The sequence below is a fragment of the Gorilla gorilla genome, chromosome 1 (assembly GCF_029281585.2).
Source record: "Gorilla gorilla gorilla isolate KB3781 chromosome 1, NHGRI_mGorGor1-v2.1_pri, whole genome shotgun sequence".
Classification (NCBI taxonomy): domain Eukaryota; kingdom Metazoa; phylum Chordata; class Mammalia; order Primates; family Hominidae; genus Gorilla; species Gorilla gorilla.
Window position 1 is genome coordinate 123,376,332 of NC_073224.2, and position 20,653 is coordinate 123,396,984.

Below are 20,653 nucleotides of genomic sequence, written 5' to 3' on the forward strand. Positions count from 1 at the left end.
CATACATAGAGGAATGAGCAATGGTTTCAACAGCATGCATCTGCATCCTCTCCGAAGCTTGCACTCCGCAGAGTCAGGAGTCAGCCAGAAGAGTTTCCACACCCCTCCTTCAGATTGCACATAGGCTGCTCCCACCCCCATTCCACCGACACACATATCCTGGAATTGTAGGTTAGGCCACTAAAACCAATCGAACCCAAATGAAAGCAGGCTGGTTTTTAACAGTCTTGAAAATAAGGGGTTTCCTCTAAGTAAATGGGAGGAGCAGTGAAAACTCCCGTGACTCCATAGGAGTTAATATAAGGTTTTTCCCAGAGAAGCATGCACTCCTTGGTGGGTGACTCTGCTGATGGGAAGGAAAATCTGGAGAAAGAGTAAGCAGGATGGCTTAATATGTGTGCTTAGGTGTACACTGGTGTGCAGTTGAGGGAGGCTTTGGGAGATTACATGTAAGAATCTGCAAGTGTGATACAAATTTTCCTTCTACTGATTATATCAACGGGCTTTAAAATCTCTCCTTATTACCCCAGTTTATCTCTCTTTTAACCTTTATGGGTAAGGGTGGGGTCCACAGTTTATGAGGCTAATTCCCTAGGCACTACCTAGGTTTCCCTGCTACAGGCTTCATCTTTTCGCCCTGAGTGGATCCTACAGGCGATCCACCCTGAAATGACTCCATTTCAGGGCTGTTTTCGGCCTGAAACTGATTGACAAAGACCAAGCAAGATGTCTGCCTCCCACTTACCCCCTGCAGGTCCCCCAAAAGGAAGCGAAGGTTATTGGATACCTGGGAAGTCTGAGGAGCCCTGGAGTTTCACAGGCTACCTGCAGGGGCTTACAGAGGGGTGGAGGTCCAGGCCTAGTCTTGGAAGGGGAAAAATTAGAAAGAGAAAGGCAATACAGTAACTGTTCACCTACAACTGACCAGGTCCAGATATTTTGATTTTTCAAAGGAAGAGCAGAGTCATGCGACAACAGATCAGAGTCATAAACACAAATAGGCATTCCAAGAAACGGAGCGCCCACATCCTCCACATACCTGTCTTTTCCTCCCATTACCCCACACTGAATAGCACCTTAAATAACACCACTGCTAATGCCTCAATACCAAGGTGAACCACCAGCCGGCTTTGATTTCAGAGTTTTGAGTAAGTAATTGAAAACAAAGTTAAAAATAGTTGGCCAGCGGGACATATTAGGCTGCCCTTAAACATGTGGGTAGGACACCCTGTGGGGGTGAGAGAATTACAATGAATTCGCCCATCAAGGTAGATATAAAACATTATGAGGCGTCTATGGGGTGGGAAGAAACCATCTAGACTGCAAGGCGAGCTGGAGCCTAGTGACCAGGTCTGGTTCACCTCCAAACTGTGTGACCTTCGGCAAGTCGATTAATGGCCCATGCCTCAGTTTCCTTATCCTCAGAGTGAAAGGGTTCTTAAAATTTTACAACCAAGCAAAGCAGGCAAGGTCATCGACCCTGGGGCTGGACAGATCTGAGATTTTATTATTGCTGTGATCGAATCTTCTGGGAATGTGAGGTCAACGATTCCACTTTTCACATGTTTTCCCAAATTGGTGCCCCCAAAGCAAAACAAAGCAAAACAATACAAAACAAAACAAAAAACACAGGAGCATGAAATGGGACAGCATAACTGATCTGGAACCCTCGGGCGTGGTGAGATGGGGAGAGGGAGTGGATTTCTGGAAACGCCCGCCCAAGGCCAGTTCCGCGGAGGCAGCGTGGGTCCACTCTTGCGGGCCGCACCCCCAGTCGCTCCTTTAAGTCGCAGAGAGCTGCGGGACCCTCATAAGTCGTTAACTATTCAACCACCCCCTCACACTTTTTAAAAATAAAAGTCCATGGGGGTGAAAGGTCTTTAATGATGTTTTTTTGTTTTCACGAAATAAAATCTTTTATTTTTATTTTAAACCAGCAGCGTGCCCATCCCTTGGTCCTTCCAGATGTTTGCAATAAAATCGCAGGTTTTGCCTTTGGGACTGGAAATAAAATTTAACGGCCTTCACCCTGTAATTATTCTCTTAGCTTGCCCTTCATAAATTTATCTGCTTTCTATCGGCATTGGGGCAAGAGGAGAGCGAAAAGGGGGGGAAAGCCCCGATTTTATATTTGTGACTATAAAAAAGCGCCACCCGGTTTCCTCGCCTTCGGCCGCCGCGGTGTGGCCGGCAGAGCCGGGGCCGGCGGGCCGCAAAATTGCGCTATTGTTCGCTGACTTCGGTCTGCGCAGGAGCAGGGCCCCTCCACAAAGGGAGCCTTGTGTGGCCAGGCCGGAGCGGCCGCGCCCAAGAGGTGAGGAAATCCTGTTACCCCAGGCCCAGCTTCTCTTTCCCCGCGGCGTTTCGTGCAACGCCGCAGCCCGACCTTCGACTGCAGGGTGCGCCCGCGGTGCCAGGCGCCAGCTCCAGTCCTGCCTGCCTTCGCAGGATGCAGGATGCGTAACTTCGAGCCTGAGCTGAGCCCACTGAGCATAAGGGAGGAGCCTGCCTCAGGTTACCAAGGCGGAAAGACAGGCCTTGGGTGCGAGGTGAAGGGGCTTCGTGGGAAGCCCTCCAGCCCCTCTCCTTTGCCTTGCTTCCGCAATGCTGGAAGGTAACATTCTGCACTCTCAGGAGTTCGGGATTGCTTAGCAGCACCATAAAACCCAATCCAAAGTTGGAGAGTTTTGAGGCCCCAACGTGCACCCCGAAAAAAATACGGGTACATCAGCAACTACCATATACTTTTTATAGGAAGCTAAGTACAAGCGTCATGCACGTATCATGTGTGACTACACAAAGCCATATGTTTATCCGGCAGCACGCATAAGCATGCATACACTTCGTACACCCACACGCGTTGTATCCATGTACCTTTCTAGAATCAAACAAGAATGTGGAAACAACACATACGTGGGTACACAGCGTCACACACAGGCATGTGAGGAAACATCCTGGCCCCACTCAATTGCCCCCAAGGTCTGCAGAAATCAACACGCATCCTTCCTGCTGCATCTCTTGTCCCCAATCCATAACTCTCCCGGGATCTCCCTGGCTTCTTGAAGCTTAATCCATGTGGCTGTCCGGTAGCCTCCTCTCCTTTATCTGCAAGGGATTGCCTGAATGGTCAAGGTCTCTGAAGCAACAAAAGAAATGAAACATGAGGAGTATCCAGCTTCCAGCCCTCGCTACTCCGGAGAGCCACCCAGTTCTTGGCGGAGACTAGGACTTTTTCCAAAGCCCCAAGATCCTCAGCAGGGACTGACAGACAGGACAGTGAGAAATGGTGGGGCCAAGTGGGAGCAGCAGGGCTTTGTCTTGCTTTCATGTGCACCCCCTTGGCCCTTTAGTCGGCAGGCCTCAGGCCAAAAAGCTAAATCTTGGGAGCCAGATGAGTCCTACACAGAGAATTCTTTCCTGTTCTTTCTGGTCTCAGGAACCCCAGTTTTACCAGGTTCACCCCCTAAATGTGACTCTATCTCCCGCTTCATGCTGGGTTTGCAGGTGCTTGGCTAAGTAGAGTTCTCCCTTTAGTTTTTCCACTGAGAGGAAGAATTATCTAAAGCTTATGAGGGAAGAAGCACCGGGCCCTGCAGTCTATCTCTGTAGCAACCCTGGGACATAAAGGGGGTACCTGAGGTTTCTGCAGGGTGGTGGTGGGGAGGCTGAGGTTGGCAGAAAGGAGGCAGGGGAGAGGGGCCTCTAGCACTGAAATCTGTTGGGGCACAAGGACCAGCAGCTAAAGGCTGCTGAATTGAGGAATTAGGGATTTAATTTGATGATGACTTTATTTTTTCCAGAAGTGGTTGAATTTCATTTGTTGCTAATAAATGGCCACAAAATGTCCAAGGTGGAAATTCAAGAGCTTACCCAGCCCTGAGCCATCACCCAAAAAGTCCCATATGTGGATTTTTACAGCCTCCTTACACTCAGTCTCCCCTCTCTACCAGTGGAAATAGTTATTCAAGAAGAGTGGGGTGGCTATTCTCCATTAATCAATAGCTATTCTCCATTATTCAATGAGAGTGGAAAACAACTCTCCACACCGGAACAACTGGGCAGCTCCCTGGTGGGGCTGGGGCATTAGATCCTCCAGGCTGCCGAGGTCAGGGTAGCTGGGGCAGCTGGAATTGTTCTTGCCTCTGCCCACAGCCTCAGGTGAGGTTGGGGGAGCTGGCGGGGTGTGAGCTAGTCCATGGGAGGCTTTTATGTGACTTTGGCCCATAACTCATGGGCTACCTCTTCTACCTGAAACCAAATCTAAGGGGATAGGAAGGAATCCAGAACTCATGGGTTGTATGCATAGCATCCTGTGACACTGAAATTAGTCAGGGTAAGGAGATTACCAAGATCAGGTGCACAGTTGTCCCTGCACAAAGGAGCCCTCCAAATGGTTGAAGTAAATCAGTAGATATAGATTGATATATGTAATTTTTAAATGTTGTTTTATAACCTGCCTGTACTTTCAGACCAGAGACACATACGTGGGTGTCTGCTGAGAGGCAAACATTGCCAGAGTCCCTTGAGCTGCTGCTGGGGAAGAGTTGGGGGCAGAACAGTCCCACTGCTGGTCCCACTCAAACATCCACAAGAGGCATTGCACTCTGGCCCATTGCCAAGTACCCCGGAAAGCCAGCAGGGAGAAAAGTGGTCCGTCTGAAACCAAGAAAAATACTGAACTCACATACTTTCACAAGGACTTTGTAAGACAGCCTACAAATCTAGGCGAATGAAGGAATTGCCAAAATGGAACCATTCATGAATCCATTTTCTCCTAATTATCAATGGTGTCTGTGGCATTAGGGGCCTTTGAGGCATGATGACTCTGAGGGGCAAGGGTCAGTGGCACTATGGTGGATGGAAGCTTCACCAACACCCAATATTACTATCCTTGGTTGCCTTTACCACAGGATATGAGAACTTCTGAGTCAGCTCAGAAAACAGCAGAAGGTGTTTGCTATCAAGAGGCCTCTCCTTCCAGGAAAGAGAAAGACAACAGGATAAGTATTTATTTCCATGGCCTTCCTCTCTTGCCATCAAGTTTCATTCTGTATCTCCTCTCTTTCTGGTCTGTACAAATTAAGAAGAGCTAATATTTACTGAGCTTGTTACTCCAGACCTTAGCACCCTGTGCTAAGTGCTTTGCATGGATTTATGTCACCTGCTTCAAGCTCTACAAGCCAAGAACTAGTATTACCGGCCCCATTTTACACATGAGAAAACTGAGGTACAAAGGAGTCAGGCGGCTTGGCAAAGGTCTCACAGCTTTTAGTGCACGTAAAATTCTAAAAAGAATTCTAGAGCTGGAATTATCTGCTCCTATACCCTCAGCCCTTCTCTATGCACACCTAAGTTCTCTCTGGTTGCAACTGACTCAAGTAACTTAGTAGGGAAAGATGGGGCACTGATGGAACTGTCTTACACAGGCCAAAAAGTCTTGCCTGCCCAGATCTAAAATACACATGAGAGGCTTCAAAGCATCCTTGCCAGCAAAAGGATAATGGGGCAGGGTCTCCCACTCTGACATTACTCAAGATACAGCTCAGCCAGATGCCTAACAGAACATGTATCACTGCAGGGGCCACAGTGGTTGCTTCCAGGAGCGCAACCTGGAGGCAGTCACCTAGGGCTATGGGCAGTCAACTGGGATCATGCTGCTAAGCTCTTATTCTGCTCATCAGGATCCCCATTGCCCGCCTCAGACCAGCCCTTGGTCAGCCTTCTCTCTCCGTGCCAGTCAGCTTGGGTGGCTTCACCTCAAAAGCATCTGCTTTAGATGGCTTTGACCCTTTATTGGCTCAACCCCAGAGCCACCTGTTCTCTGAAGGCTTCTGGACTTTCAACCCCACCCACTTGTAGGCTGGTAACAGCAATTACGTCTTAAGTAGAATTTGTCCTCACAGTGGTGGTCTGTAGCAAGTGCCAAGCAGACCATCTCTGCCTGCCAATTGGGAGATTCTTGAGGACAGGGTGTGTTAACCCAGCATGGGAGCTATCTCCATCACTCTTTGATGGCCACTAGTGAGATAAAGCTGCCTATGGTGGGCCCTCAAATATTTTCAAACTGAGTTCCCCTCTCGCTCACCCCCAAACACACACACACACATACACTCACAGGGCTCAACTCGGGGGTCCTCTGTTTATTTTAATTGTCATCCCTACAGCTCAGATCCACTTGAAATGCAAATAAGAAATGGTCTTAAGGTTCCGAGCACTTATTGGTGTCAGTTATTTATCAGAGTAGCTGAGGACTTGGAAATCAGATTCCTCGTGAGAAAGGGGACAGACAGAGAAACCTCACAGGTCCTTGGAGCCCAATGGAAGGGAGCAGAACTCCAGAGTTCAGAGGAAAAACCTCAGCTTGGGAGAAAAAGCTGTTGGTTTAATTTGAAGGGCTCCTGTCAAGCTGCAGACTAGCCTTAGGAAAAGCGGCCGGAAGGGAGAGACAGCCTCGCCATCAAAGTCCCCACCCCTCAAAGGACGAACCTTGGCAGCGATGCTGCAAAGTCCCTCTCGACTTCTGGGCTTAGAGGAGTTCCAGTTCTGGGAGTGAGTTTGGTCTTGCTTTGGCGCCCAGGTGGCTGCAGCCTCCTCCCCTGGCAGAGACCACAGGCCTAGCTCTTTCCCACCCCACCCAACCCCCACCCCCTCCCACCTGCCCCCAGCAAAGGCTGGCCAGGAGGGCCTGGGCTGCTAGAGTAAAGGAAGCTTTTAGGGATGGAGGAGACGAAGCCAGTCCCTGGGACGCCCTGGACCAGGCCCCAAACCACCGCTTCCTGTGGGATCCAGAAAGGAAAGGGAAGAGGGTGAAATGCAAGAAGACCTCCCCTCTTTATTTTTGCCTTTTCCCCATTTTGGACTTCTCAGTGGAATGTTGGCAGCCTCTTTTCTCGGGCTACTTTTTCTCTCCCTTGATGGCAAATCCAGTCTCACTGGCCGTCTTGCTCTGTGCAAATGCTGCATTAAAACTCTTGTTGAGGTGAGATGGTGTTGCCCAGGTTTCCTTGGTGCAGGTGTTGCCCAGGCGTTTGCTCTGTGCTGCTCCTGGATCTCCCTCCTGTCCTCCCTAGTAACTCTCAACCATGTCTGCCCCACTGGGGGAGCTTCCTTCAGTGCTACAGATGCTTTTTTTCACCCAGCCAACTGACTGGGGCAGACTCTTGTATCATCCAGAGACCACCACCGTTTGCCTTCTTTCCATCTATTTTTCCTGATTTTTTTAACCTATGGCTGGAAGCCCAGCTAGCACCTATTTCCTGAGGAAGACTGTGGGGAGGGAGGTGAGCAAGTGGAAGCATTAGATGCTCAAAGGAAAGATATGTGCAAGGAGGAGCCACTGAGTCCCTCACCTGGGCCTTGGGCCCTGGGAGGCCCCTGAGGGCTCTAACACTAGCTGCTCCTGTTTTGCTCCCAGTTTCCCACAGCATGCCCTGTGGGCTCTATCTAGGGCTGGAGATGCCAGTGGACAAGTGTACTAGCAGCCTCTGTGGTCCTGAGGAATGTGGATTGCAGCCATTTAGAACCGAGAGAGGCTAATGAAAGCTAGGGAAACATGAGAGGGAATGGAAGGAGAAGACAGAATTTAAGAAAAAAAGAAGAGAGGAATGGAAAAAAGAAAAGGAATGGAAAAAGGAAACAAAGGGAAAGAAAAATAGAAGGGAAGTGGTGAACACTGCTTCTCAGTTACTGAGACCTTGGCTGCATCTCTGTCTGGGGCATGTATCAGTGCCCCCTACCCTGGCCTGGTTTCCCCGAGCAGCTTGAGCCTATCAGAATTTGAGGTACTGGCAGAGGACTAGGGGTCCTAGAACATGTCTTCTGAGCAAGCCAATCACGTCATGTATAGTAGAGCCAGGGTGGCCCACTGCCTGGGGCTTGAAGGCCTCAGCAAAGGGTTCCTAGCACAAAGCATCAGGGGGCGGAGTGGGAGGGTCAAGGGCCTGGAGGAATCAGCTGTGCAGATTGAAGGCCAGGTAGGGGTGGGTCTCCTGAACTCCTTTCTCAAACACTGATGTGTTGGATACAGCATGCTCTGGGCAGCCAGAGAGCAAAGACAAGAGATCTCAGAGTACAGAAAGAAAACGTGGTTATTGGGAGAAAGGGCTAAGAGATTGAGGGCCCTAGGGAGTGGAAGACCCAGAGCAGTGGGAGTTTGGCCAGGTTGACTCGGGCAGAGGATGGAGGGACCTTGGGTTCAGCGTGAAGGTGGGAGAAATTAGTGGGAAGCCGTGGTGTTTGTCGCTTTAAGTAGTTAATATTTTCCCAAATGTTAATCCAATTTGAGGTTATTAGGCAAAGTGCCGAGAAAGGTTGCACATCAGAGTTATTCCAGTAAATCTCCGTGCTCTGGATGTGGGGAAAGATATATATATTGGCCCTCCACCCACTGAGTCCGCAGCTGCCCCCACCCCTCCACTATTAGAGAAGAAGGTGAACGGCTTTGAGTTTTCCTCTCCAAGGCAGGAGGTGGTTTTCTCTCTGAGCGTCTCCTCCCCTCTCTTTAATTCACTTTCCCGGACTGGAGCCTCAGGCTTGACTTTTCCTCCTGCACTCCCCAAGCCCCCACCATCGCCCCCAGCATCTCTTCGTCAAAGACAAATAAAGCCTAGCCTCCTGCCTGGGTCGACCGGTTCTCCGGTGGAGGGGAAGAGAGAGAGAGAGAGAGTGAGAACGAACGAGAACCCTGGCGAAGACGAATGCGCTGCAAACCCGGGTGAACAGATGTGCATGGTGCCCTCACCCAGCCCCGGCATGGCCTAGACAGCCGCTGCTCAGCCCTGCGCCCGTGAAATTACATTATTTTCTCCCCGGCCCAATCATCGTTTTACAGGGAAGAAAAAATTAAATAAATATAAATTGCTGCTTTGCAAGATCAAAGTGCCGATTTCTGGTGCATCTGGAGGAGTGGGGAGATGGGGAGGAAAGAGAGGGGGAGAGTGGCGCAGCCGTGGTTGCCCAACTTCAAAGGGTTCTCAACAGTGCATTTTGCCATTGTATTTTAACTTCTCTTCCCCACCAGTTTTGCAGGGTGCGCAGCGGAGAAGCGTGTAGCTTCAGAGTTCAGAGCTTGTGGAGAAACCTTGCTTTGACCATCTCTGAGCGCCCCCACGGGACTCAGAACCCTGAGGCTCTTCTAGAGACACCAACTTGCGGTGGGGGGGGGGGGGTGGGGGGGGGGAGGCGTGGTGAGGAAGAGTGGGGTGGGGGCTGATCTGGATCTGTAGAGTCACCAAATACACCAATAAACCGCAAAGAAGCCACCAAGTAGCCATGCCCCTACTCAAGCTCAAAGCTAGAAGGCTAGCTGAAGGCTCCTTGTCAATTTTCCCTGCGCTCAGGCTAGCTGTTCCACCGGAAGGACTGGGGGAGATTCAGATTATTTGGGAGACCTGGATCAGTATTAGGTTTTCAGAGGTTAGCGGGGTACAGAGGTTAGCGGGGTTCTTGATGGTGGAATTGTTTATTTGTGACCCGGCCACCTGGGCGACTACGTAGGCCTGGTACAGGAGGCAGGAGTTGCCTCTGTCCCCACTGCGCTTTCCTTAATCGAAGAGCGGGTAGATGCCGGCCAAGCAAAGTGCTCGAAAGTGTAGCTGGGACGCCCACGCCGGAAGCCTGGAGAGGCAAGTTGCGAGTTCGCAGGGCTTGGGAGTTTTTTGCGGCGGAAGAAGCTGAATCTAGGGGCTGAGTCCCCGGGAAGGGATGGCCGCCTCTTAGCTTTCGCCAGGAGATTATCGTGGAGCCCAGCGGCCGAGATTGAGAGCTCTTTCTGCGGAACCTGCCTCCGGAGTCAGATGAGCAAGGGGACCGCCACGTCCTCACCGAGCTCCCAGCGGCCTTTGGGGCGGGTCCGGGGACAAGCCGGAGGACTAGGCTTCTCCCAGAGCGCGGCTGTCTTTCCCGGAAAGACCCAAGTGCGCGATGTCAGCCCGCCTGCACTTCATCTGAATTGTCCTTATGTGGCCATTTCTGTTTCAAATTTCAGATTTTTCTACTAAAAAAGGATGGGTTAAAACAGCTGAGAGCGCGCCTGCTCTTTCCCGCCCTGGGTTCTACATCTCTCTAGCCGCCCACCAGACTGCATCTCCAATCTGGGAGCTATCCCCACCTTGGGAGGGTGGGGCAACAATGTTATTTTCGTTTCCCGATAAGGAAACCAACGTCCCTACAACTTGACGTTAAATGGTCCCAGGTTCCTGAGCCTCAAATCTAGGACTATTACCTAGGTCACCTAAAAATTTTTGTTCTTTCCACTCCCCCGAGGGTGATTCTGTTAGCCTTGCAGGCCCTTCTCCCACCCGTCATTTGAAGTAATCGACCCCGGGGCAGCCCCAACAGTTCTGTGCGGGCCTGCGCGCACCGCCCTCACCTTGCGCGCCAGGCATCTCACCTCAGCCGGGCAGGTGCAGAGGTGACAGGCGCGGCAGCCGCGGTTCGTCCGGCCGAGGGGCAGGAGGAGGCTGGCCGCCGCCTTCTGCTGCCCGCAGGCTGAGGGGGCAGGGGAGGGGGAACAGGGCTGGGAAACTGCCGTCAGCGGGTCCCGGCCCCGCCTCCCGAACGCAACGTCCAGGAAACCTCAGAACTTTCTATTGTCTGAGAAGCTTCACTGAACAAATTGTCCCTAAAACTTTAGAGCTGCGAAGTGCGGATCAGGGCAGGTTCTAGTGTGGCCCTGTGCCCCGGAGCCTGCCTGCCATAAAGTGTGACCGGAAGTCCCCCCACCCCAGCCACTGTCAGGACCACTGAGGAGAGAAGAGCGCGGCGCCTTAGTGCCGCCCTGGGTCGTGGTCGGAAAGCCGAGCAAGCGGTGTCGACGCCCCAGGAGCAGGGGGATCCAGGCCTAAACTCATGGGTTCCGAATGGGCAAGGGAGCAGAATCAAGCATCGGTGGGCGCTTATAGAAAGCGCGTCTGTCCTGGAACACCCTTACCAGGGTACCCAACCCCAGCGCCAGGTTTCCTGGCCTTGCAAGGAGAGATTGAATTTGTCAGGATTCCCCACTCTAGAAGGTGGCTCATGGTGAAGCTTCACCCTTCCTGGTCTGCACAGAAGTCAGTCAGTCTCTCTCTCTCTCTCTCTCTCTCTGTCTCTCTCTCTCTCTCTCACACACACACACACACACACACACACACACACACACACACACACACAGAGCACCCTTAACCTCACCCGGCGCGCTTGTGGGTAGATTCCCGAGAGGGTCAGGGAATCTCTTATTTTTCTCACAGCCTTGGGTGAGAAACCGGCTACCTCCTCTCAGGAAACACCCGGATGTGGGTGTGGACCAGAGGACCCACTGGAACACTGACTCACCACCTAACCTTGCACAAGTCTCTTAATTGCAGAGACCACATTCCTCTTTTGTCCAACTGGGGTGATTGGGGCAGCCTAAAGTTTCCTGGGAATGGTCCACTATGTGCTTGGGTGCCCACTTAGAGTACATCTGACACGTGTGCACATCTGTATTTGAATCCCACCACCTGAGCCCCGCTAACACCAGCTCACAGACCTACACTGTCTTTCTGTCCCTCCGGCTACTTTCCCTGCTTGCTGTTTCTGCTGGGTGATTAACGACCCCAAATAGTGTAAGGAATTCGACTTCTCAAGCTCAGCATTTTCAATTCCTTAATTTGTCCCTGGGTGACCGTTAGCAATTGTGGCTGTAGATCACATGGGGCGGACCAGGTAGAACGAGCAGCTGATTCAACACTGTTGAGTTGGGGTTTGGTTTTGTTTTTTTAAAGGCGACTCAGAAAGTAGCCCCTGGAGAACTTCAAGAAGGCAGCAGGCTGCAGGCTGTGGAGGTCCCTGCACTAAGATGCCTTTGGGCTGTCACCACTCTCGTTCTTTATAAATATTAAAGTGCTAGCAACTAGCAAAGCCCTTCTGGGCCGTAGCCTCTGATGTGGGTGGGGCAGGCAGGTGAGAAAACTGAGGCTCAAAGGTTTCCTGCTTCCAATCAGAGGTCTCAGTAGGATAGCTGCACTCTGGGTTTCCTGTTTCCAGTGTGGATCCTGGGGTAGATTTTCCTGGGAGCCAACAGGGAGTGTACTGGGAAAAGGAGAAAGTACTCACAGCAGAACTGCTCCAGAGGCAACCATAGTTTGACTTTTTTGTAGTTGTTTGGGTTAGAAACAAGTTAGTCCTCTCCATTGCCCATCTCTCCCCTACACATGCTGAGTCCTGATCATTGTTCTATCTCATTTAAAAAAGGAACATTGTCTCTCCTGATGGGCTGGGTATGAGATCTAAAACATTCCAGGTTGCCTCAACAGCTGCTACTAGTTTTTGTTTTTGTTTTTGTTTTTCAAAGTGGGGCTTTAAGTGGAACTTTAAAAATACTTTTCTGTCCCCATCACCCTCCTGATTAAGCAGACAGTGGTTCTGGGGCCAAAGCCTTTAGAGATGACTCCCTTCATGGACTTCTGGTACTCCCAAAGTATAAGGAGGAGTATAAGAGGAGAGGTGGAGGAAAGGAAAAGGAGACAGAGGAGAAAGAGAAAGGGAAGAGTCTTTATTTGTTCTGTTTGCTTGGGTTTTCCGGATACAGGAGACTGATTCTGCTCTAATGGGGAGAAATTAGCTCCTTCTCTCCCCTGCAGCAACTGGGGCACTGCTAGCTGCTCCTTCCCAGCTTGCTATCCCTTAGAAAGGGTCAAAAAGGGTCTGGGCCTGGTGCGGTGGCTCACGCCTATAATCCTAGCACTTTGAGAGGCCGAGGCGGGAGGATCACCTGAGGTCAGGAGTTCGAGACCGGCCTGGCCAACATGGCGAAATGCCATCTCTACTAAAAATACAAAAATTAGCTAAGCGTGGTGGCAAGAGCCTGTAATCCTAGCTACTTGGGAGGCTAAGGCATGAGAATCGCTTGAACCCAGGAGGCGGAGGTTGCAGTGAGCCAAGACTGCGCCATTGCACTCCAGCCTGGGAAACAAGAGCAAAACTTCCTCTCAAACAAACAAACAAAAGGTGGGGCGGGGGCAGGGGGGTTGTGTGGTCTGGGCAAGGTGGAAAGAAGAGGGTATCAGCATCCTCTAGGTGGCAGCAGGCCTGGCTAGGGTCTAGAAGAAGACCCTCCAACTCCCTCAGAGGGATGAAGACCTGGGGTCTTCTGGGTGGCGAGAGTGAGACCCACTAAGCTCCAAAGTCCTGCCACTGAACTCTTCTCTCCGAGGTGCCAGGTTTGTAGTTTCTGAAGTCACACTATTGTGATTAAATGCATGATTTTGTAAAACACACATAGACTATGAGACTAGTCTTAGCTAGAGTGAGAACAGTGATTGCTGTCCTTTCTGGAGCTGGCCATCCTATCCCAAATTAAGACTCTAAGCTTTTCTGAGAAGTTCAGCCACTCTGTGAAAATGCTGACTGAGGCTGAGGTGGGCTAACAGGGGCGACCTGCCTGTCTGCAGGCCTGTGAAACCCAATCAGTATACCCCCTAGAGAGAGTTGCAAAGGAATGTACGGGTGTGCAGGATGAAATCAGCCCAAGAACCTTTATAGAAACATGAGTGTGATCTGTGAGGAAAGCAAGGATGAAACTAAAGCGATGCATTTGCTTTTACTGGCTGACTGACAGGCTTTGGTGGGGGTCGGATAATTTTACCAACTGGTTGCAAAGACCTAAGGCCCCGGCAGAGACATGGGGGAGGGGGCTACTCAGGAGAACTAGAAGACAAAAAGCAACAAATAAAAAAATCTTCCTATATTCCATGCACACAATTCTTAGTCACATATGTATTACATATGCACATACAAACTTATTTAGTTTAAAAAGAAAACCCTTGCCTTGAACAAAGTAGATATGCACATAAGTTCATGCATTCCCTCAGCAAATAATCATTGAATGTCTACCATAAACAGGGCATTTTGCTAGGCTCTCCTTTGTAAATATGTGTATGAGTGTGTCTGTGTGTGTGTGTGTGTGTGTGTGTGTGTGTGTGTGTGTGTGTGTTGTGTCCGGGTACACATTCAACCAGCAAACTCCAATTTGGCTTCATAGCGGGTTTGTGACACAACTCAGAACTCTGAGTGATGGGACTCAGACTTCAGGATACACACACACTTTGGGTCAATGCCAGAGGTGGCAACAAGTCTGCTGGTGCCCTAGGAGTTCACACTTTTCCTCTTGTGCAGTTGTGGAAGTGGAGGGGGAATAGCCTTGAGCTCCAGCTTCCAGCCTACTACCTTTGGGGATAATGCTGAGAAGCAAAATATGTTACATCCTTTTAAAATAATGCTTTCCATTCCTAAAGTCTGTTCCTCTTCCAGAATCATTCTAAGGAGGTTGGAAATAACCGGGCAACCAATGGATTTCTTTTCAATGACTATGGCATTGAAGAGACTGACTTAAGGCAATTTCCGTAAGTGTACACTTCAACAGTATATACACACACAGGCACATGTATACACAAATATACACATGACTATACAAATTTACTTACATAGAATGTAATCATACCTAGAAAAAAAGTAGGATGGAGTCGGGAGGGTGGATTTTTTCCTTACTTTTGAAATTCAGTAACTCCACAAGTAGACTCAAAATATCACTTGGTTTAAAAAATTTTATTTGACAAAAATGATATATATTTACCATGTATATGTTGTTTTGAAATATGTGTACGTTGCAGAATGGCTAAATTGAGCTAATTATCATGCATTACCTCACATACTTTTTTTGGTGTGTGTGGTGAGAACATCTAAAATCTATTAGCAATTTTCATGAAAACAATACATTCTTGAAAATTGCTAACAATAGTCACCATGTGATACAATAGGTCTCTGGAACTTATTCTTCCTAACTGACCAGTCACTTAGCTTTTTAACAGTCATTTTCATGTGCCCTTACCAACTTATCTGCTATATCCGTGTAACCAGGCCAGCAGACACTATCCCAGCCTTGTAGCAGCAAATGACCCAGTTGCCTGTGGCTTCATGGAATAGTCGGTAAAATCCAATCCATACTTCACGGTATGAAATGCTCAGACTCTCTCCCTAGCGGAGCTAGTGGAAGACGCTCAGCAGCCTTAGCATAAGAATCTGTAGGTACAAGCACATTCCTGGACGGCGACTTTGAATCCAGGCCAAGAAAAGAGAGGTACACCAATATTGGGATTCTGTATTTTTGGGGTCTAATCGGTGAGTATAGATCAAAGGAATGGAGAGGAAGGCAAAATAACCTAAGTAATAGAAAATCCAGCCATAGACTGCAGTGGAAATTAATGGCACGAGAAGCCTTGGGGGCAAATGTAAGGGGTCGCAGTTGAATGCCACCCGAACTCATCCAGATGCCGCTGCGTTCAAGCTCTCCCAGCACCCGCGGCCGAAGTAAATAACAATTCTCTTAATACGAAGGCAGCGAGGAGAGGGCACTGCGAACTGCAGACTTTTCTTCTAAGGATGAAGAGGACATTATAAAACTGCACACGACCTCCCTAATGACCCATTCGTCCTAGCTCTGTCTAGTGAAGTAGAGAGCAGAAAAAAACATCTAGCTCTATCAAGTTGAAAACATTTTCACTTTCACCTTAAACTGGTGAAGCAAATGGGTTTTCCCTTTACGAACATCGCTCTTGTTTTTCCATTTCGTCTTTGGGAACGTAGCCTCAATCTTAACCGCGTATGATCGTTTCCACTGCACCTGTGCGGGAGAGACAGGCGCATACCCCCGTGGCGTCGGATCTCTAAATTATCTAAGCTGGCGGCTGCGTACGACTCAGGGAAAGCCCTGGCCGCGAGCTTTTTCACCAGGCTTGAGCTCAGCAGCCGGGCCCGCAGTGTTGCCGCCAGTGGGAAGGCAGGGAGGCTGTCGGCGCGCCGGAGCCAGGCGGGAAAGGGACTACAGCCGCCCGCCGTTGTAGCGCAGGAAGCGGGCGGTGCCAACACACACTTCGCAGCTCTGCACGTTCTTCGTGTCTTGGAGGAGAGTAGAGCCTCCGTGTGAAGCTCCGTCCGCACCTGACGAAGAGGAGGGCGTCTTGCGCCACTCCAGCCACTCTGCGTTGTTAAGACGCAGACCCGCTGCTGCGCCTGCCTTTGTCGGGGCGGGCGGGCAGCCGCCGCTCGGAGCAAGGTGGGGCTGCGGGGAGGGAGAGCCGCGGGGCAGATCCCTGGCCGGGGTCCTCTAGAAAGCCCGCTCTGCGCCCAAACGCGCTGCTCGGTCCGTGGGCCACTTCGGACCCGACGCTGCCGGTGAATTCACGCGCTCCGGGACGCGCGGGGACCTTTGACGAGGTTTTTGAACTGGGGGTCGTCCCCTGTAACCTGGCCGCGCTACCTCCCCAGGTGAGCCGGACTCGCGGGTGGGTTCGGCATCCGGCGATGGGGCAAAAAGGCAACCTCGCCTTATTTCTAGGGGCTTGGAGATGAAGAGCGGCTGAGTGTCCCCGTCCACCCCAACCCGGGTATTACCCTCTTTTCCGTCTTCTAGAAGGGGAAAACCATGCTGTTTTGAATTCAACATATTTAGATTCTGAAAATCGACGGCCCTTCCCGTCTTTCCTAGGAAGGCCTGCCCCGTAGGCACAACCTCCGGAGAAACGGGCGGCGCGTGAGTTCCCTGGAGCCGCCGCCTGGGCATCCAGGCTCCTGTCGCACGGCTGGTGCGGCGCCCACTGGGCGTGGGGACTGGGCCCGAGGCTCCCGGGACCGGGTCGTGGTTAACGCCGAGGCCAAGCCCTTCGAAGAACTCTGAGTTCTCTGCCTGACGTTTTGTCCCTCAGGAAGTGTCCCTTCCCGACTTTTGAGGGTATCTTGTTCTTTGACGGGGTGGCCCTGTGGGGGAGGAAGGAGAAGTGTTCCTCCACTGCTGTTCTGTGGAGCGGGACCTGGCTTTGTTCGGCCTCCCTGCTCTCGGGTTGTGCCTGTACTCCGGCTTGCACGCCTGACTGCTGGCCCTGGCCGCTGCTCGGGCCCCGCGCAGGCACACGCGACAAGGCGAAGCCCCGACGCCCAGCGGGCGCTTGGGCCCAGCACACCCGCGCACAGCCCAGGAAACGGGAAAGGCCACTGTCTGCTTCCCTTTCGCAGATTCTATCCGCTGGCACGCGAAGGTCACACGGGCTCTCAATGCTAATTTGGAATGGGAAGCACCACGAAGGGTTGAGGTAGCCTGGTGGCCCTGACTGAGCAGGGTGCGGACAGTGAGCCCGTATCCAGCTTCGCGGCCACGCGCCTAGCAGCCCGGCGGCCCCGGCCCAGCCCAAGGAAGAGGCAGGCCGCCTGGGTCGGCTTCCGTGGCCTGGGGGTAAGCTCTGATTCACCCCCAGGTGAGGTCCCCGGGGATGCCCAGATTCGGGCCGGGAAACGCACCGGGAGAGAACCACCAAGCGCTCTTGGTTATGAACCAGAGCTTATAACTGTGGCCGCAGCTAGACCTAGGGGAGGCCTTGGCGCCGAAGCCTCCGTTTCCTCGACCGGAATTCGTGAGCTAGTAAACATGGGCCTTAGCGGGCCCACGCCCTGTCTTCCTTTGCTGACAAGGCTCCGCGGGGTAGTGGGCGGGAGACAAGGGTCTCAGAACAGAGGGGCTGGCCTGGCGCGGCGGGCCAGGAACTCCCGGGCGTGTGTATGCAGTGGTGCGGGGTGGGGGTGGAGGTGAGGCCTCCTTTAGTTCCCGGGATCTGGGAATCCCGGCTTCTCGATCTCATCCGGCGCGGAGATCTTAAGCGTCGGTGGACCAGTTAGTGTGTACGGCCTCACCCCTCCGCCTCCAGCTTTCGAGGCTCTCCGCTTCAGAGCTCCAAAGGAAAACTTCTGCGACTTCAAGAACGTCCTGCGCATTCACATGGGGTCGCTTCCTGGCTGGTTGAGGAGAGTGAAAGTTCTAGTGCCTAAGCCTCCTTTTCTCTTGCCCATTTTTCTCACTCCTCAACCACAGATAAACAGTACATCGCTGAAAAAAAGTAGTGAATTATCTACCAGTGAGGTAGAGGAAATTAACAGTCCCAAGACTGCCCCCAGGTGATGGTTTTCAGGAATAACATCTCTGGGCAATCTCAGGTCGCTTTATTTCTCTTCGGAGCTAATTTCATCTGTGATAGAAAAGTTATTGAATCCAAAGGCTATGTTAATCTCCCCAAAAGGAAAAAATGGCCCCAGAAACCTCCTGCCCACAGACACTGAGAATTTGTTCAATTTGTCTTTCTAGCCTTACATTTGATAACTGCACTTCCAAAATCAAACGCTCTCCTCCCCAAAAGGCAGACATGCTCCCACCCATCCCCTTTTCTTCTTCTTTTCCTTCTTTCTAGTTTCCTCTTTCTGAAACAATAGCGCGGGCTGCTGGAGTCAGTCTGATGATATAATCCTTAAGGCATTCACGGGCAGACCAAGGGCCAAGCTATCAAAGGGTTCAGCTTTTTCTTCTTTTTAAAAGCTGTTTACTATTCAGGAAATTTGGTAATTATTATTTTTTTCTTCTCCATGTAGTGGTATTACCCTCTTCCTTTTGATATTAGATCCTTTATGGGCCCCTAGCTTCATGCTCTAGAGAAAGGAGAAAGATGAAGGGACTGAATTCTGCAGCAGAATGCAATTTTCCTTAATGTCATCATTGCTGCTGAAGACCAGCTGAGGGCTTCCAAAAGAACGGGAACCTCCAAGAGTAGTCAGAGAGTCCTCATGTTTCCAGGGGCAGAAGACAGTGCTAATACCGTTTATTCTTTTACACCACAAACTTGTTTTTGTTTTTGTTTTTTTTGCATGTCACTCCACCAAAATACTTTCAGTGCTTTTGTACTAGGATTGAAAATGCACACCAGAAGGGGAAAGAGAAGATTAAAATCATATTTAAAAAAAGTATTTGTTTAGAATGCCACACTGAATTTGGTGTGGGGGGGTTACTAATCAATACTAATATCCTTGGAATATTACCATGTTTACCATGGTTTTTCTTGAGTTCAGTACAGTGCCTTGCTTATAACAGGCAGCACGCAACAAATAATTGTTGGTTGAATGTTTGAGAAATGTAAAGCAAAGGAGCACAAACAGGATTGGCAATTAAACTCCATTTAGTTAAAAAATGACAAGTTTCTTGCACTAATGTGTGTCCTACAAAGCAAGACCATTTCTGCTAAATCGTGAGGCACTATGTTTAATCAGTTTAAATTTTGTCTCCCCCACTGAACTGTAACATGAGATCAGAGACTCAATGTTAATACTTTCATTATATACAACATCTTGCATATTGCTGGGTACATTGATTAATCATCTTAGAGTATGGTGAAGGGGAAGATTCAGCTTAAGATGGAACATGTTAAGTGGAAGTAAATGTGCAGGTATCCCCTTGGATAGTGCCAAGTATCCCTGTAGATGGGTAACAGTGGTCCAGGGGTAGGACAATTTTTGTTCAGACTCCTCCTTTGATTGGGTCATATCTCTTCCTGCCCACATTCTCTCCAGAACTACCACTTTTCCCTCCTGATCTTACCTTATTAGGATATGAATGCACAGAAAAGGGGATGAGTTGAGCTGCACTGTCATAAGCTGTGATGACTGGTTAGCAGTCAGTTTGTGTGGATACTAATGAGATCATCACAGAGGTTCTATCCACTGGGGCACTAGTTTGGCCTTATTCCAAGCACATCCATGACATCCTTTCCTATAAATGTATTCTGCTTGGCCAGAGAGAATCAGGAAAGAGATAACCTTAATATATCTTCACAGAAGGTTATATTTTTTGGAAAAGGAATGCCAATCAACTGGATTTTCCCATAGGAGCCAAGGCATCATGTAGGCTTATGTGCCTGTGCCAGACTGTGTAATAAGACATAGAATATGTTTTCAAGGAGCATTCTATTTTCTCCTCTTTTTTGTTTTTCGTTGAAAATTTCCCCATCACAAACATAGGCACTGGAGATCAAGTTATGGCTTTCCAACTAGAATGACTTCTGTGTTCTTGAATTGCCATCTAAGTAGCACCTTGCACCTAGGATGTAAAGCATAATATGGAATGCTGGCCTTCTTAGCAATGACTATTTCACCTTTTGATTATTTATTACATTTCTGCTTTAGCATGTTAAAAACCCCCTATAGCTGAATTGAATGTTGACTAAATTAGAAGGCACACAATGCTGGGTTTGATCCAAAATCCACAAAATCAGAAGTATTTTCTATCTCAGCCATACATGCTACCTATAATGGTGAATAGCAACTGTCACTAGGCAGGGCTCTTTCTTTTGATCAGGTAAGAAATTTTAAAGAATTAAAGGATTGAAATTGTGTAGAGAGTAATGGGGCTGATGTATCTTTTAAAACCCCGGAATGTATAACAAATGAGAGTTGTTCCTCTAAGAAATTACCCTGGGATTCTATATCTTATACAAACGATTGCTCAAAACATTTCTGGAATGCCTCTTTTGGAAATGACTTGAGGGATTCTGCATCATCACTTACTTCAATGCTCTTTTCTTCTTGCTGGCTAATGTGGGTGCGCTCTGGGAAATCAAGGCTGCTCATGCTGAGGAATTAACTCTAAAAGCTGGGAGTATCCAGAGCAGAATAGTATCTTTGCCTAGAAAAATGGTGTCCTTTTAGTGGTATTACTGAGATGGAACACACAGCAAGCAAAATGGTGGCCTAAAGCAACTGTGGGCCAGTGGTTGCAGACCTTGGGAACAAAGCTGCCGAAGGAAATCACAGCAGATTCCTAGAG

At 49.9% G+C, this 20,653-nt stretch overlaps 1 long non-coding RNA gene across 2 annotated transcripts; it reads right to left on the reverse strand.

Annotated features, from left to right (window-relative positions):
* Positions 1–9,444: 9,444 nt before the first annotated feature.
* Positions 9,445–10,519, reverse strand: LOC134756801 (uncharacterized). Of its 2 annotated transcripts, none has more exons than XR_010130002.1 (2): positions 10,391–10,519; positions 9,445–9,994 (listed from the first exon to the last, which is right to left on the reverse strand). It is a non-coding gene; the product is annotated as an uncharacterized lncRNA (long non-coding RNA). The 2 variants fall into 2 exon arrangements; XR_010130001.1 differs by having other exon boundaries at positions 10,370–10,504.
* Positions 10,520–20,653: the final 10,134 nt, after the last annotated feature.